Source organism: Pongo pygmaeus, chromosome 15, assembly GCF_028885625.2.
Source record: "Pongo pygmaeus isolate AG05252 chromosome 15, NHGRI_mPonPyg2-v2.0_pri, whole genome shotgun sequence".
Classification (NCBI taxonomy): Eukaryota; Metazoa; Chordata; class Mammalia; order Primates; family Hominidae; genus Pongo; species Pongo pygmaeus.
This window is the reverse complement of record NC_072388.2, coordinates 61,590,026-61,608,489: the sequence shown is the minus strand read 5'-3', so window position 1 is coordinate 61,608,489 and position 18,464 is coordinate 61,590,026. Positions and strand designations below refer to the sequence as shown.

The window sequence follows — 18,464 nt, the reverse complement described above, 5'->3', positions numbered from 1 at the left end:
CTGTGAACTTTCCTAATGTAGTAGCAAATGCGTAGTAACAGTTTTAGATATTTTGCTTTTCGCATTTTTAAAGAGAAATTTCCTTTGTTAGGTAACTTTGGAAATTGCGTCACTAATGAGACGTGAGTCTTAATGAAAACTAATAATGCTATTTCAGCAGAGAACATTAGTATCAGTCACAACCTAATGGGCTGAGTTTGGTTAAACTTTCTTTGGCAACAGTAGGACAGTACCTTTTAGACTAAAGGTGGTCACAGCCTAACGTGCCTTGGAGCGCCATGTTAGTAAGTGTGAAAATGGCTTGTGGAATGATTAACGTGGTGGTGACGAAGGATGTTAGTCTCAGAAGGGCAACAGAACCTGTCTAGTTCAACCCTATTCTTTAGAGAGGAGCCAAGTGAGGCCCAGAGAAGCTTAGTGACTTTCCCAATTAGTAAATGAATGGAAGCTTGAAAATAGATCATTTTACCCCAAAACTTTCTCCCTCATCATGGTCAACCTAAGTAGTGAGCTGAAAGTGTGGAGGAGGTTGATGAGTCTGACTTTTTACAGCAGAGTGATCACAGTATAAGTAAATTAAATTTAGGTTTATAAAGCTGGTTCTGTCCATCTATATTAATAGGCCATAAAAATTGTTTGGCTAATAATAAATTCATTTTAAAATTTAGAGCATTTTAGAATTTAGAATTCAGTAGATAGTTGTACTAACCACAACCACAACAATAAAAGGGCAGTAACAGTGTGTATAAGTGATACAATAAAAAAATGTTGCATGTTTGGGGACAGTGTAGGATATACAGCTTGGCCAAAAAAAAAAAAAAAAAATTGCCAAATGACCTTTAGATCATTTTCTGCTCAAATATCTGCAGCAGTTTCCTGAAATCCACAGATATAAAAGGAAGTAATAATGAGGTCGGAGGAGAATCATTTCTTTTTTTTTTTACCCGGTAAAATAAGTTAGAATTGCAGGATGTCGACTTCATTTTGATCACATTGTTCGTGGCTTGTGTCTCATGAAAAATGAGCTCAATTTTTAAACTATTGGATTTTCAGCTACCGAGGTCAACCTACCATCGCTTGAATGCCACTTATTCTCAAAAGTAAAAGATTAACTGATAGATTTTAAAAACTACAAAAGCAAAATCCACCACAATATAATGAAAAACTGACTTCAAAAGGCACCATTACTTGAAAAATATAGAATTGAGAATGGAAAAGAAATGACCCTTCATAGGGAAACAAGTTCTGTAAAAATTGTGACTTCTAGAAAATGGTTCAGGGTTGCAAATGACTGAATACCAAAGTTTGTAAGCCTTTCCTTAACTGCATATAAATAATATTAGAATTACAGTTAGATTTCTTCTAGGAACTATTTTTATTTTTTTCAAGAAGAAAATACAACATTTTAGAGTCAACATTCTGGATATGTTTAATGCTCATTAGTGCTTGTTCTGCTTTGTTTACTGGAGTATAAAGGAGATAAATATAACCCTTCATAAAAAGTTGTACATTTCACCAGAACAATCCTTTGTTGTAAAATGAAGCATATTTACACTATACAAACCATTCTTGTGTGCTTAAAGAAAAGGATACATACACACTAAGCAAATCATTCTTGTTCGCTTAAAGAGGATAAAATACAAGGCCAAAAAAAATGTATTTTATTTTCCTGAATGTCCACGTCAATGGTGAGTAGGAAAAAAATATCAGATGTATTACATGAAAATGAGTACCCTCATGATAAAGTACCTCAGCTGTAGACTCATTATTATTTGCTTTGTCCCGTTTTCTTCATTACAACTTCATTTGGGTAATTCCTTTTCTAAAAGAAGGTTGGAGAAAGTCCTGAGTACAGTGCCTCTAGCCTGGGTCTGCTAGAGACAATTTGCTCAGTGAGACAGACAAAATGCATTTTCCTTTCATTTTAAAATAAAATGGTAACTTGTTTTGCCCAATGACACAGTAAAAATGAACACAGGACCCCTGGGTATTGGACCCATCTCATCATATATCTGTCACATTTTATTATTTTGAGTTTGTGCTTTTTGTTCTCTCTCCTCAAAAATCTTGGGATTCAGAGACTTTTCACATCTTGTGCTTAATGAGTCAAATTACACAGGCAACTCTCTGGCGACCTTTCTTTTTTTCTATAGGCTCTGAAAAAGACTAGTTCATTCAAAAGCCCATCAGATCAGGATTTTTTGTTTGTTTGTTTAACATACAAAATGCTTTAATGATGTTTTAAGAAAGGAGGAGGAAAATAGTAACTTACCAGCACCATGTTTTCCTGATTCTTCCTCTTCTTCTCTTCCTCCTCCTCTTCTTCCTCCTCCTCTTCTTCTTCTCATTTTTGATAGTTTAATTTTGAAATAATTGCATGCTTAATGAAAAGTTGCAAAAATTATCAGGGTGTGAAGGGATTATATATATATCAAATATTAAATTATATATAATATTTATGTAATATTTAATTATATATTAAATTAATTAATATATAATTAAATATTAAATATATATAATCCCTTCACACCCTGATATATATATGTGTGTGTGTGTGTGTGTGTGTGTGTGTGTGTGTGTGTGTGTGTATATATATATATAAAGGTATACACATAGAAAAGATATATATGTATATCTTTAAGTTCTGCTTTATTAAGTTGATTCAGTCTTTATAACTTTATGTATTTTTTTCTTTTTGGCTTTTTTTTTTTTTTTTGAGACGGAGTTTCACTCTTGTTGCCCAGGCTGGAGTGCAATGGCGCGATCTCAGCTCACCGCAACCTCCGCCTCCCAGGTTTAAGCAATTCTCCTGCCTCAGCCTCCCAAGTAGCTGGGATTACAGGCATGCACTACCACGCTCGGCTAATTTTGTATTTTTAGCAGAGACAGGGTTTCTCCATGTTGAGGCTGGTCTTGAACTCCTGACCTCAGGTGATCCACCCGCCTCGGCCTCCCAAAGTGCTGGGATTACAGGCGTGAGCCACCGTGCCCAGCCCAACTTTATGTATTTTTTAAATCTTTTTGATTTGCCCTGGTACTGAGAGTGGCGGGTTAACATATCTTATTATTCATGCATTTTATCTATGTCTCCTTGCATCTCTTGTGGTTTATGCTATATAACATTTACTGCTGTGTTATTTGGTATACAGATTATTTATGATTGTTTTGTCTTAATTGTCAACTGTGGCCTTTGGCATTGAAATATGCCAAAAGCCATCGTGTTTAATGCTCTTTGCTTTTAATCTTGCAAGGGTCAGAGAGGAACAAAACCCCTACATCCCTCACATCTGGGGACACCTTACAAAAATGGGAACTTGCCTAAATTAGTCTGATAGGAGAAATAAGAAGGCCTTGCTATCTCTTACACTGATTCTTTTGCCAGTTAAAAGGTAGAGAAGGGAGGTTATTTTAAAATTAATTAGAATCTCTGAATCCAAAAACAGATGCAGTTTCATCTTTTTGGATTCTTGCCACTAAACAGTCTCTCGATAGGCACATAATTCTTTAGTGTGTCAAAAGTGCTAAGGAGTTTAATGAGTAAGTTCTGAAGCATAACTAATTAATGGAAAGATAAAAAATTTAGTCAACAAATAACCTCCTTTAACACTGGAGGATGGCTTCAAGATGTTTTTCTAAATAGGGCATATGAAATATAATTGCAGTTCATGTGTTTTTTCAATTTGAAGTTCTTTGAAAGTTCTTTCGGTTCCTACACCTCCACCTTTTTCTGACCTTCCCACTTTTTATAAAACACAAAGAATTCCAAATTAAGTTCATGATGCATACATAATATTTTATATTCTTTAATGTCTTATTCCTTTTTAGTTCCTGTCCTATAATTACTTAATGTGAACAGATTTGTTGGTATGGCTGAAATAGCCAGGTTACTTCTCAATGTCTTGACAAGTATATTGTGCCTTTCTGAGGTTATAAAAATGATATTTCCCTGCTAACAATAGACCCTGCTCCTAAGACATTTGTTTTGTTGTATTTTCATTTTGTCTTTTCTCACCTGTGTTCATTGATTATTAGAATCATAAGGTTAGAATTATTAAACTAAGACAATCTCTATCTAAGTCTTTTAATTGTAACTTCAAATTCTCAAGAGAGCTATGCTTGTTTATGTATGGTTTGGATGGAGGGGTTGAAAATTGTTATGGAATTGGGAAAAAGCATAAATGAGGCCAGGAATAACATAATTAAATCAACTTAATACGAAAGAGAGTCTTTAGCACTTGAATTAAGATTCTATTTTAAGTAGAATCAGTTATTTAAAATCCATTGTAGGCTGGGCATGGTGGCTCATGCCTGTAATCCTAGCACTTTGGGAGGCTGAGGTGGGCTAATCACTTGAGGTCAGGAGTTGCAGACCAGTCTGGCCAACATGGTGAAACCCCATCTCTACTAAAAATACAAAAATTAGCTGGGTTTGCTCACATATACCTGTATTTGGGAGGTATTTGGGAGGCTGAGGCATGAGAATTGCGTGAACCCAGGAGGCTGAGGTTGCAGTGAGCTGAGATCATGCCACTGTACTCCAGCCTGGGCGACAGAGTGATACTTTGTCTCAAAAAAAAAAAAAAAAAAAAAAATTATAAATGTGTGCATTATCAAAGAAAATTTATAAATTACGCTGCTCAAAATTAAAAATCTCCTTATTTTTATTACAAAAAGAAAAAATGAGATGTGAATGAATAATATTTCGTTATTTTGAGAATCTGTGAGAATGTGGTTTTTATGCTGTAGTTATATTTCTTCCTGTGCACTTGCTGTTAGAAGTCAAGTGCTTCACAGTTTAAATCCTTAAAAGGGTTTTTCCCAAGTTCCAGAAAATTATTTTCTTTTGCACCCATACTTCTGTGTTTTAGATGCTGAACTGTGAAACATGTAGATTTGTTCTATATATTATGATGATGAAATTACTTAATTCAGATATTTTTATAAACGGCAAATCAGTTGTTTGCTTTTAAAAACATGCATACTTGTCTTGATTTAAACATTTTAAGCAGTGATTATAACATTGTTTCTCTATGGTTCAAAATATACACTTTTAGAGTTCCTCAGCCTGTAGGTTTTGGAATAAAATATGAGTTTTAACAATCTTGGTAGTTTAGATTAAACTTCAAACCCTCCCTCTATCACTCTTCAAAACTAATTTATTCTATCCCCTTGGTATCTTTTAATCCTATTCTTAATATCCCTTACCACAGTCAATGCTCTTAAAATTTTGGTCCTGGGTGTGAAAGGAAAATATTTTAGGCCCCCAAGATCACTAAGGAAAATTCAAGATCACTAAGGAAAATTCATGTTGGAAACTGCAAAATTCATGGGCGACAGAGTGAGACTTTGCAAAATTCATGTTGCAAATCTGCCTTCCATTCTATTCAAAGTTACTAAAATAGGTGCATATCTGATTTGCCTCCTTTGGAAAAGCTAATCAGAAAGTCAAAAGAATGCAACCATTTGTGTATCACCTATCTGTGACCTGAAAGCTCCCTCTCTGCTTCCAGTCTTCCTGCCTTTGCTTCAAGTCGTCCCGCCTTACCAGACCGAACCAATGTACTTCTTACATATATTGATTGATGTCTCATATCTCCTTAAAATGTATAAAACCAAGCTGTGTCCCGACCACGTTGGGCACATGTCGTCAGGACTTCCTGAGGATGTGTCACGGGTGCATCCTCAACCTTGGCAAAATAAACTTTCTAAACTAACCAAGACCTGTCTCAGATTTTCCGGCTTCACATGGGCCATGACTACCATCTTAGTCATTAGACTTACCTGCTTATAAATCTATCATAGAATCATAGGGTTAGAGTTATTAAACTAAGACAATCTCTATCTAAGTCTTTTAATTGTAACTTCAAATTCTCAAGAGAGCTATGCTTGTTTTATGTATGGTTTGGATGGAGGGGTTGAAATTGTTATGGGGTTGGGATAAAGAGCATAAATGAGGACAGGAATAACATAATTAAATCAACTTAATACGAAAGAGAGTCTTTAGCACTTGAATTAAGATTCTATTTTAAGTAGAATCAGTTATTTAGAATCCACTGTAGGCCCAGCATGGTGGCTCATGCCTGTAATCCTAGCACTTTGGGAGGCTGAGGTGGGCGAATCACTTGAGGTCGGGAGTTAATAAATCTATCATCAGCTTCAACCTCCATTTCAATGTTTTGCTGCCACCACAATAATCTTCCTAAGATATAATTGTGTCAATCTCCTCATTAGTATTTCCAGTATCTTGAGGATAAAATGTAACTACGAGCGTGGCCTATGGGGCCATTTGGGTCTGGCTTTTGCTCTCCTTTCCAGCCTGATTTGTGTCATTGTCTATCCCTACCCTATTCTCACCGTACTGAATTGCAGGAAGTTTCCTGAGTTTAACAAAGTTCCCTCTTCCTGGCAGGCTGTTGCATATACTGCTCCTTTATTTAGAATACTTTTTCTCTCCTTTTTAGTGATTTGTCTCTTGCTTCCTTGTTCTATTTTATTTTTCCCTTATTGCCCTAGTCTGGGTTAGATGCCTCTATTCTGTGCTTCCACTTGGATGCCTATAGAGGGTTCTTGGTACCTCCTATTTTTATCCTTCCCCTGTTTATCCTCCCACTGCACAGTGACCACTTGAAATTTCTTGTTCCTTTTTGTCTCTCTGTCATCTATGATAGGATCTCTTCAATAGGTTCTCAGTAAAGGCTATTGTGAGTGAGACAGATTAGCTAATACAGCTGTTACTTGGTATCCACAAGGGATTGGTTTCAGGACACCGTCACAGAGACCCTACTCTGAGGACGCTCAAGTCCCTTACGTAAAATGGTGTAGTATTTGCATACAACCTATGCACATCATCCTGTTTATTTAAAATCATCTCTAGGTTACTTATAATTCCCAACACAATGTGAATGCTATGTACATAGTTGTTTTATTGGTTAGGGAATAATGACAAGAAAAAATATCTGTACACATTTAGTACAGATGCAGCCATCCATTTTTTACCCCAAATATTTTCTATTTGTGGTTCATTGAATCCATTAATGAGAAACCCACGGGTATGGAGGGCCAACTCTACTATACTTTGCCAACAAACTGTTTTCATAATTGTTTCAGTTCTGGGTACCCAGAAAAATACGTTGTGTTCTGTTGACTCACTTGCCAATTTCCTCTATGCCTTCTGTTCCTCCTTTGTCTAGAGGTTTATAGTAAAATGCATTTCTCAAAAGCCTGTAACTTTAGTTTAGATCTGTTATAGGCAGAAGAAACATTTTCCTACTGTTAACTAGGCAATTTGAACAAAGATAATTGAGGGGGAAACTGTGTTAAGTATCTCAGACCACACACGGCTCTCTGATAAGTTGCTCCTTTCTTGTTCTCCATCACGGATCCCCAGTACCAAGAAAGAATCTAACTTATACCTGCTGGTTGACCATAATAAGAAAACTTTTAAATTACATTCATTGAAGGAAATTTAGCTTTAATTCCTAAAGTGGCATTGCTTTTGTCATCAACTAGAATGAATGATTCAATAAATCTGAATTAATTTAATTAATACATAAACATTTAAGAATTGAAAGGGATTTAAAGAAAGGAAAATCATATTTTTCATTAGTAAATGAGCCCCCACCCACTTAAGTAAAATGTAAAGCCAACAGATACGTTTTGATTTTAATATTCCTTATCAAACTTTTAAAGTATATTTTTGAAAAATACACTTGGGCCTCTTTGAAAGTCTGATTAAAATACCAATAATTATTAATGGAGTGCTCATTATTTTGTATACATTATTATACCAAGTCATTTAATAACCCTGTGAAGAAAGTAATTATTATAGTCATCTTACAGAGGAAGCAACTGAAACTCTGTAATATCAGGTGGTTCTCACTGGGTCACAGCTAATAAGTAATTGGTGGGTACAGGATTTTAATCCAGACCTGTCTGACATTATGTGCATGGTCTTACCCATCAAATTACCAAAAAAAATGATGCTCTGGTTAACAGGAATTTTGAAATAGAATTTTGAAATTAGACTACAACTATTTGGTTTAATCTTAATGGAAAATAGAGTACCTATATTACCTTTACCAATTTATTTCTTTTTATTTTTTAAAAAAGATTTCTCCAATACCACTGCCAAGAATTAGGCACCATAACAGTATACATTACAAAAACCCCTTCACCAGATATTACCTAAGGTACTTAGTTAAGTATGAATTGGCTAAATCAGCTACTGAGTATCTATAAATACTGTCCTTCTCCATGTGACTGGGTGAGGAAGGTGTTTAGGACTGAGGAGAATTGAGCCCGCAGTGTGAATGTCATGAGTTCTTAGAACACAAGATAGGAATGTTACATTCCACTCTCCTCTTTCATCTGGGTTATGGAAGAGTTCAGAGTCTACTTAGTTGGGAAATGTTAAAGTGGAAATGAAGCTTTCTTTCTTTGTGAGGTCTTTCCTAATTTCTTTAAATTAAAAACAATATTTTTCTTCTGTGCTTTGCTTATCCTGATCTGTATACACTTACTTCATTTTCTTCTATTTTGTAATTTTTTTGGTCTGTCTCTCTTACTCACAAAATTAAAGACTTCTTGAGAGCCAGATTTCTGTTTCCTGAAATCTGCCTATCCCCCCACAGCATAAAGCAAATGTTTCAACTTTTGAACAAAAAATTCAAAAAACTTAAAAAAATTTTTTAAGTGGTAGCATTTATTTTATAAATAAATAATATAGCATAAGGTAAAGGAAAAACAGAAGACAAGTAACAATAATACAAAAAAGAAAAAAAGAAAACCTGTGTTTTGAATCTCACTCCTTTATCCCTGTGGTTGCTTTTTGTTTCCCTATACACTTCTGTGATCACTGCCCATACTCTTATACATTTCTATCACAGCAACACAGCTTTATTGAGGTATAATTGATACACACATATCTACATATATTGAATGCACACAGTGTGATGAGTTTGTGTATATGCAAACACTCTTAATACCATTACCATAATCAAGGTAATAGACACATCCTAAAACTCCCATAGCTTTCTTCTGTCCTTTTTTTCATGGTAAGAACACTTAATATGAGATCTACCCTCTTAACAAATTTTGAAGTTCACAGTACTCTGTCGTGAAGTATAGGCTCTATGTGTACAGCAGATATCTAAAACTTAATTCCTCTAGCATAACTGAAACTGTATACCCATTGAACAAAAACTGTCCCTTCCCCCATCTTCCAAGCCCTGACAGCCACTATTATAATCTCTGCTTCTATGAATGTAACTATTGTAGACATTTCATATGAGTGGAATCATGAAATATTTGTACTTCTGCAACAGGCTTATTTTGTTTGGCATAGTGCTCTCCAGGTTCACCTATATTATTGCAAATGACAGAATTTTCTTCTTTTCAAAGGCTGAATAATATTCCATTGTATGCATACACCATGTTTTCTTTATCCATTCATCTGCTGATAAATACTGGGGTTGTTTCCATGTCTACGTATTTTGAATAAAGCTGCAATGGGCATGAGAGTGCAGATATCTCTTTGAGATTTTGATTTCAATACTTTTGGATACATACTCAGAAGTCAGATTATTGCATCATAGGTTAGAGTTAGGATTGAGTCAGGATGTCAGATTCATTAATTGAATGAGGTAGAAAAGACAGCCATTATTTCTCATACTTCACAGTTGCAAAAGTTGTAAGACTTCGTTATAATATGAACAGTATCGTAGGCTTCAACTCTAAATGTTTTCTTAGAAAAAGAAAACAGGAGAGTTTCAAGATGTAATTGATTTCCAAATTAGTCTTTTGCATGGATTTCTTTTTTATAATATGCCGTTCCCTTTCTTGATTTAGGCATATATTTGGATTTTTATATGCTATCAATTTGTTCTTAACACTAATAGTGCCAAACTCAGGATAATCAGCATGTTTAGTATCATTTCTTCTACCTCCTTAAAGGTAGCTTCTTACTGATGTCAGGAAACCTTCTCTTTACTTGTGCTTAATAAGTGCTATTTGGCTCATTCTTTATATGTGTAAAAAAAAATCTACAAGCTAAATCAGTTATTTTTTAGTAGATAAGAATTATTATTTGCTTCTCTGAGAATGTCTTCAAGCTTGCATCGATGATCATTTTTAACATAATGACTTTGGACATCAATCATTGAAGACTGGCAGACATCATTTCTAAATGTTTTAAAAGATTTTATTCTAATAAACCTATATAATTTCTTAATTTTAATACTCATTGTTTTGTTCTTTCTGTTCTTCCTTTTTAAAATATTACTTTATGACCCTTGCAGTTTGTACATAGTTGAAGTCCATTTAAAATAATATAGTTAAAAATCGTATAGTCTTATTCATCTATAAATGAATATTTTTGGGCCTATGTAATTATAATGAAGTTTATGAGCCAATTGCAATGATAACTTATAGTGAAGGGCCAACTAATAAATAAAAATGAATACAGTTCAAGTCCAGTATTTATTTATTAATTTCTTGTCTGGTTGATCTATCCATTGTTGAAAGTGGGTTATTGAAGTCCTGTGCTATTATTGCATCTCTATGCATTTTTCCATTAAGTCCATTAATATTTGCTTTATATATTTTGATGCTCCAATGTTGGGTACATATATATTTACAGTTGTTATATACTTGATAAATTGATGCCTTTATCGTTAAATAATGAGCTTATTTGTCTCTTGTGACAGTTTTTGACTTGCAATATATTTTATCTGATGTAAATATAGCCACCCCTGCTCTGTTTTGGCTACTGTTTCCATGGAATATCTTCCATTCTTTAACGTTCAGTCCTTAAAGCTAAAATAGTTCTTATAGGTAGAATATAGTTGTATATCATTTTTTTTAAAATATCCATTCAGCCACCCTGTCTTTTGATTGGATAATTTAATCCATTTACATTTAAGGGTATTGATAGGTAAAGACTTATTCTTGCCCTTTTGTCATTGTTTCCTGGTTATTTTGTAGGTCCTTTTTTTTCCTTTTTGTGACTTACTTACTGTAAGTTACTTACTGTAGCTATGATTATTTTTGACCATTTTGACTTTTAACCTTCGTACTAGAGATTTGGAAGATTTACATACTACTACTATAGTAATGGAACATTCTGCTTTTGACTGTGTATTTATTTCTACCAGTGAGTTTTATACTTTCATATATTTTCATTTTGGTAGTTATTATCCTTTCATTTCCAGTTGAAGAACTCCATTAAGCATTTCCTATATGATGGTCTAGTAGTGATGACATCACGATCAATGGGGAACAACCAAAGACTTTTCCACTAAGATCCAGCACAAGGCAGGGATGCCTGCTCTTACCACTTCTATTCAATATAGCACTGGAAGTACTAGCAAAGGCAATCAGACAAGAAAAATAAATAAAAGTCATTTAAAACAGAAAGAAAAAAGTAAAATTATCTCTGTTTGTAGATGACATGATTCTATATGTAGAAAAAGCCAAAGATTCTACAAAAACTTTGTTAGAACTAATAAATAAATTTAGTAAAGTTGCAGGTTGCAAAATCAACATACAAAAATTAGTGGCATTTCTATATGCAAATAACGACCTAGCTGAAAAAGAAATCAAGAAAAAAATCTCACAATTGTTACAAAAAATACATAGGACTGAATTTAACCAAGAAGGTAAAATATCTGTACACAGAAGACTATAAAGCATTGATGAAAGTAATTGGCTGACTCTGGGTGTACTACCAATAAGTTAGCCCTGCTCCACAAGGAACAGTGAAAAAAAAAAGAAGGAAAGAATTGAAGAAGACACAAATAAATGGAAATATGTCCTATGTTCATGGGTTATAAGAATTAATATTGTTAAAATGTACATACTAGCCAAAGCAATATACATAGTCAAAGCAATTGCTATCAAAATTCCAATGACATTTTTAAAGAAATAGGGAAAACAATCCTCAAATTTGTGTGAAGCTGTAGAAAAATCCCAAATAGACAAAAAGCAATACTGAGAAAGAACAAAGTTGGAGGCATCACACTTCCTGATTTAAAATTATATTACAAATGTCTAGTAATTAAAACGGTATGGTACTGGCATAAAAAAGAAACATGGAGCAGTAGAACAGAACAGAGAGCCCAGAAATAGATCCAAACATATATGGTCAACTAATTTTCAATAAGGGTGCCAAAGGCCACAATGGGAAATTAATAGTTTTTTCAATATATGATGCCGAGAAAACTGGATTTCCACATGCAAATGGATAAAATTAGGACCTTATTTTCCACCCATACAAAAAAAAAATTAACTCAAAATGGATAAAACGCCTGTGAGATTTGAAACCATAAAACACATTGATGAGAACATACAGGAAAAAACACCTTGACATTGGCCTTGGCAATGACTTTTTGGATATAACACCAAAAGCTTGAGCTATAAAAGCAAAAATAAATAAATAGGGTTACATCACACTAAAACGTTTCTGTACAGCAAGGGAAACAATCAACAAAATGAAAAGGCAGCCTATAGACTGGGAAATATATTTGCAAACCACATATATGTAAGAACTCTTACAACTCAATAGCAGAAAATAAATAACCCTATTAAAAAGTGAGCAAGAGACCTGAGCAGAAATTTCTCCAAATAAAACATGAAAATAACCATCAGGTATATGAAAAGGTGCTCAAATCACTAATCATCAGGGAAATGCAAATTAAAGTCATTATGAGATATCACCTCACACCTGTTAGGAAGGCTATTATCAAAAAGACTAGATATAATAAATGTTGATGAGGGTGTGGAGAAAAGAGAATCCTGGTATACTGTTGGTGGGAATGTAGTTTGGTGCAGCCATTATGGAAAACAATATGGAGGTTTATTAAAAAATTGACAATAGTACTACTGTGTGACCCAGTATCCCTCTACTGGGTAAATACCCAAAGGTGATGAATTTATCACCTCCCAGAGATATCTGCACCCCCATGTTTGTTGCAGTATTATTCACAATAGGCAAAATACGGAAACGGCCTAAGTATCCATTGATGGATGAATTGATAAAGAAAATGTGGTATGTATATGCAATGGAATATTATTCAACCTTAAAAAAGAAAGAGAGCCTGCCATTTGCCACAGCATGGATGAACCTTAAGGATGTTATGCTAAGTGAAATAAGCCAGACACATAAATAATATATTGCATGATCTCACTTATATGTAGAATCTTTTTAAAAAGTCAAATATACAAAGATAGAGAATAAAACAGTGGTGGCGATGTGGAGTAGGGTGGGAGGAAATGAGTACATGTAGGTCAAAGGATAGAAAATAGCACACATGTAGGATGAACATTTTTAGAGATCTAATGTATAGATGAAGACTATAGCTAATAATATTGTACTGGCATATCTCCGAGATTTTGTTGGTTTGGTACCAGACCACCATAATAGAGCCAATGTTGTAATAGAGTCACCAATTTTTTGGTTTCCCAGGGAATATAAAAGTTATGTTCACATTATACTTAGTCTATTATGTGTACAATAACATTATGTCTAGAAAAACAATGCATATATCTTAATTTAAAAATATTTTATTGTTAAAATATGCTAATGATCATCTGAGCCTTCAGCAAGTTGTAATCTTTTTGCTGGTGGACAGTCCTGCCTTGATGTTGACAGATACAGACTGATCAGATTGGTGGTTGCTGAAGGGTGGAATAGAGGTGGCAATTTCTTAAACTAAGATGACAATGAAATTTGCTGCATCAATTGACTCTTCCTTTCATAAAATATTCCTCCTATAGCATGTGATGCTGACTGATAGCATTTTAGTCACAGTAGAACTTCTTTCAAAATTGGAGTCAGTCCTCTGAAACCCTTGCCACTGTCTGATCAACTGAGTTTATGAACTATTATAAATACTTTGTTGTCATTTCAACAATGTTCATAGCATCTTCACTAAGAGTAAATTCTGTCTCAAGAAACCACTTTCTTTGCTCATCCATAAGTAGCAACTTCTCACCTGTTGGTTTGATAGTGAGATTACAGCAAGTCATCCACATTTTCAGGCTCCACTTCTAATTCTAATTGTCTTGCTATTTCTACATCTGCAGTTACTTCCTCCGCTGAAGTCTGTAGCTCTCAAAGTCATCCATGAGGGTTGGAATCAACTTCTTCCAAACTCCTGTTAATATTAATATTTTGGCTTTCTCACATCTCACATGAATCACAAGTGTTCTGAATGGCATCTAGAATTCTGAATGTTCTCCAGAAGATTTCCCATTTACTTTGTCTAGATCCTTTAGATGAATCAGTATCTATGACAGCTGTAGCCTTACACAATATATTTATTGAATAATAAGACTTGAAAGTCAAAATTTCTCCTTGATCCATGGGCTGCAGAATGGATGTTGTGTTAGCAGGCATGAAAACAACATTCGTCTTGTAGATCTTCATTAGAGCTCTTGGGTGACCAGATGCATTGTCAATGAGCAGTCATATTTTCAAACGAATCTTTTTTTCTGAGCAGTTGGTCTCAACAGTAGGCTTAAAATATTTAGTAAAGCATGCTATAAACAGATGCACTGTCATCCAGGCTTTGTTCTTCCATTTATAGAGCAAAGGCAGAGTAGATTTAGCATAATTCTTAAGATTCTAGGACTTTGGGAATAATCAAGGAGTACTGGCTTCAACTTAAAGTCACCAGCTGCATTAGGCCCTAACACGTTAGCCTATCCTTTAAAGTTTTGAAGGCAGTTTTTGACTTCTCTCTATCTATGAAAGTCCCAGATGGCATCTTCTTTTAATAGAAGGCTGTTTCATCTGCATTAAAAATCTGTTGTCTAGTCTAGTCACCTTCATCAGTTATTTTAGCAGATCTTCTGGATAACTTGCTGCAGCTTCTATATCAGTACTTGCGTTTCAGCTTGCATTTTTATGTTGTGGAGATGGCTCCTTCTCTTAAACTTTATAAACCAATCTCTGCTAGCTTCAAACTTTTCTTCTGCAACTTCCTCCCCTCTCTTAGCCTTTACAGAATTGGAGATAGTTAGGGCTTTGCTCTGGATTTGGCTTTGGCGTAAGGGAATGTTGTGGCTGGTTTGATCTTCTATCCAGGCCACTAAAACTTTCTCCTTATCAGTAGTAAGTCTGTTTCATTTTCTTGTCATTCATGTGTTTGCTGGAGTAGCACTTGTAACTTCCTTCAAGAACTTTTACTGTGCATTCACAACTTGGCTAGCTGTTTGATGCCAGAGGCCTAGCTTTTAGCCTGTTTTAGCTTTTGACATGGCTTCCTCACTAAGCTTAATTATGTCTACCTTTTGACTTGAAGTGAGAGATTTGTGACTCTTCCTTTTGCTTGAACACTTGGAAGCCATTTTAAGGTTGCTGGTTGGCCTAATTTCGATATTATTGTGTCTCAGAAAACAGGGAGGCCTCAGGAGAGGAAGAGGGAGTTGGAGAATGATAGATCAGTGTAGCAGTTAAAACACACACAATATTTATTGATTAAGTTTGCCATCTTATATGGGTGTGGTTTGTAGTGGCCCCAAACGATTACAACAAAAACATGAAAGATTACTGATCACAGATTTCCGTAACAGATATAATAATAATGAAAAAATTAGAAATACTGTGAGAATTACCAAAATGTGACATAAAATGATCACATGCTTTTGGAAATATGACGCTGATAGACTTGTTCGACACTGAGTTGCCACAAACCTTCAATCTGTAAAAAACATAATATCTGCCAAGCACAGTAAGGTAAAGCACAATAAAATGAGGGTTATGCCTGTATTGTAATACAAATTTTTGTTAAATAGGTAGATTTTAGCTGCTTTCGTCTCACACACAATAAAAAATATGTGAGATGATAGACATGTTAATTTGTTTCACTATAGTGATCCACTATAGTGATTTTACTATCTTTGTGTATTCCATAATGTTACATGTTAAATCTCAAGTATATACAATAAAACTTACTAAAAAAAGAAGTGAAGCCATGGATTAAGTTCATTGTATAGAAAAATCTTCAAATAGAGCTACTATCACACCCCTAAACTCACAGAAAACTACCTAAGTAAAATTCAAATGATATTTTGTTTGGGACCTGTTAGATATTAGTTAGCAGTTCTCACTGATGAATACCTGTGGTAATTTTTATTTATTTATTTATTTATTTATTTTTCTGAGACTGAGTCTTGCTCTGTTACCCAGGCTGGAGAGCAGTGGCGTGATCTCGGCTCACTGAAACCTCCGCCTCCTGGGTTCAAGCCATTCTCCTGCCTCAGCCTCCTGAGTAGCTGGGATTACAGGCACCCGCCACTGTGCCCAGCTAATTTTTGTATTTTTAGTAGAAATGGGATTTCACCATGTTGGCCAAGCTGGTCTCAAACTCCTGACCTCGTGATCTGCCCACCTTGGCCTCTCAAAGTGCTGGGATTACAGGCATGAGCCACCGTTCCCTGCCTAACTGTGGTAATTTTTATGCATTTATTTTATTCATGTCATTAACTCACCAAATAATGTGTCTCACATTTGAAAAAATAAATCTGGCTATAAAATCAGCCCCTTAGGGGACCATAATCCCTAAGCATACCATAGTCTGTATTACTCCTTTAATTATGTTGTAACTCTGTCTCTGTTTTGTCTTAAATGTTCCAGTTTCCTACTATATGAGTCTTTAACACTTATCTCTGTTTTACAATCCTTTTTCCTGTAGTTTAACAGTGAAATACTTCATAAGACTTGATGAAAAGAACTGAGAAAATATAAATAGACCAAACAACAACTTTCATGTTTAGCCCAAGCTTTCTACTAATTTTAGTACTTTTGAGGGGAGGTTAGTTATCTCTAGCTCTAAAATGTTTATAGCAGAGACTACTTGTACCCAGCGGGAGCTGACCTAAAAACCAGCATCAAATGTTCTGTAGTCAAGTAGATGAACCGGAATTCCCAGCCCTGAAAGTGTGCAAAATCTTTTGTACAATAAAGAAAAGTGTTTCTTCATTAGCTATTCCATGCATATTAGATGCATGCACGTTAGATATTTCATGCCTAACACCACATTTTCACAGCCTATGATTTCTGGGATGACTTACTGTAAATGTGCGTAATATGCTTGAAGAAAGACATTAACCAACTTTAATTTGGCTGGTAAATTAATTAATTTTTTTAAAAGATGACCATAGTCCCAGAAACACGGTAAAAGTTTGTTGTGAATTGATTGCCTCATAGGTGACATAGAAAGCCAACAAAGTAAACACACTTTGAAATGGTTGATTAGCTTAATATCCAGTTTACATATTGCATATCCCAATGAAAATTCTATGTAATGAAACAATTAGTATTGCTTATTACACAAAGTGAATTCTGATGTTGGGGGCAGAATTATCTACTTTTGTTAATTTTGCTATGCTTTTCTAAACTTTTTTGGGAGAGGAGCAGGAAATAAAGTTTATCATGAGTTCATATTCTAGTTTATTGCTATTCTTACTATATCATAGACTTTTTATTTCCCCATGATACCAAAAACATAGTGATTTAATGTAATAATTTAGATTTAAAAATTTTAGGTAGAAATAGTGTAAGAATTTTTAATTTCATCAGTTAAGTTAAATAAAATATATAACAGATATTTGAATGCTTCTGTAATTAAAAATGGCCCATATTGGTAAGAAGAAATTACCTTTATATTTTGAGTACCTTTTACCTGTTGACAATGCACTTAATAATCAATGAATATTTATTTACAATCTACAAGTCTATGTATATATTTTATGAATTCAGTTTTATTAGGAAGTATAATGAAAGACATCGGTGAAAATGGTTTGCTGTTTTTTAATGTAGAAAAATTTGGAAAACATATAGTAGGAAGAAAAAGACCCATAAACACACCACTTAAATCTAGTTGCTATTATTATTTAAATGCATTTTCTTTTAGTCTTGTATTCCTTTAGACTTTTAGCTCAATTTATATCCATTGACAAATTTATATAACATAGTATAATGATGTGGTTTGGCTGTCTCTCCACCCAAATCTCACCTTGAATTGTAATAATCCCTACATGTCAAGGGCAGAGCCAGGTGGAAATAATTGAATAATGGGGGTGGTTTCCCCCATACTGTTCTCATGGTAATGTATAAATCTCCTGAGATCTGATGGCTTTATAAATGGGAGTTCCCCTGTACAAGCGCTCTTGCCTGCCACCATATAAGACGTGACTTTGCTCCTCATGTGCCGTCGGCCATGATTGTGAGGCCTCCCCAGCCATGTAGAACTGTGAGTCAAACCTCTTTTCTTTATAAATTACACAGTCTTGGGTATGTCTTCATTCTTTATTAGCAGTGTGAGAACAGACTAATAAATTATATATAATAACATATAATTATAAAATACATTATACTTTGGTTCTATCAAGAGAATTTTCTTAAGAAAAGAAGATAAAGTAGATTTCTTAATTGACAATTCTTTTAGTCTTGGCACCTCAGTTTC

The 18,464-nt window shown here is 34.4% G+C and overlaps 1 protein-coding gene across 1 annotated transcript in view; it reads left to right on the top strand.

Annotated features, from left to right (window-relative positions):
* The window catches only part of KCNH5 (potassium voltage-gated channel subfamily H member 5), a 347,265-nt gene that overhangs the window by 242,061 nt on the left and 86,740 nt on the right, over positions 1 to 18,464 (top strand). The gene's annotated exons all lie outside the window — the stretch shown is intronic.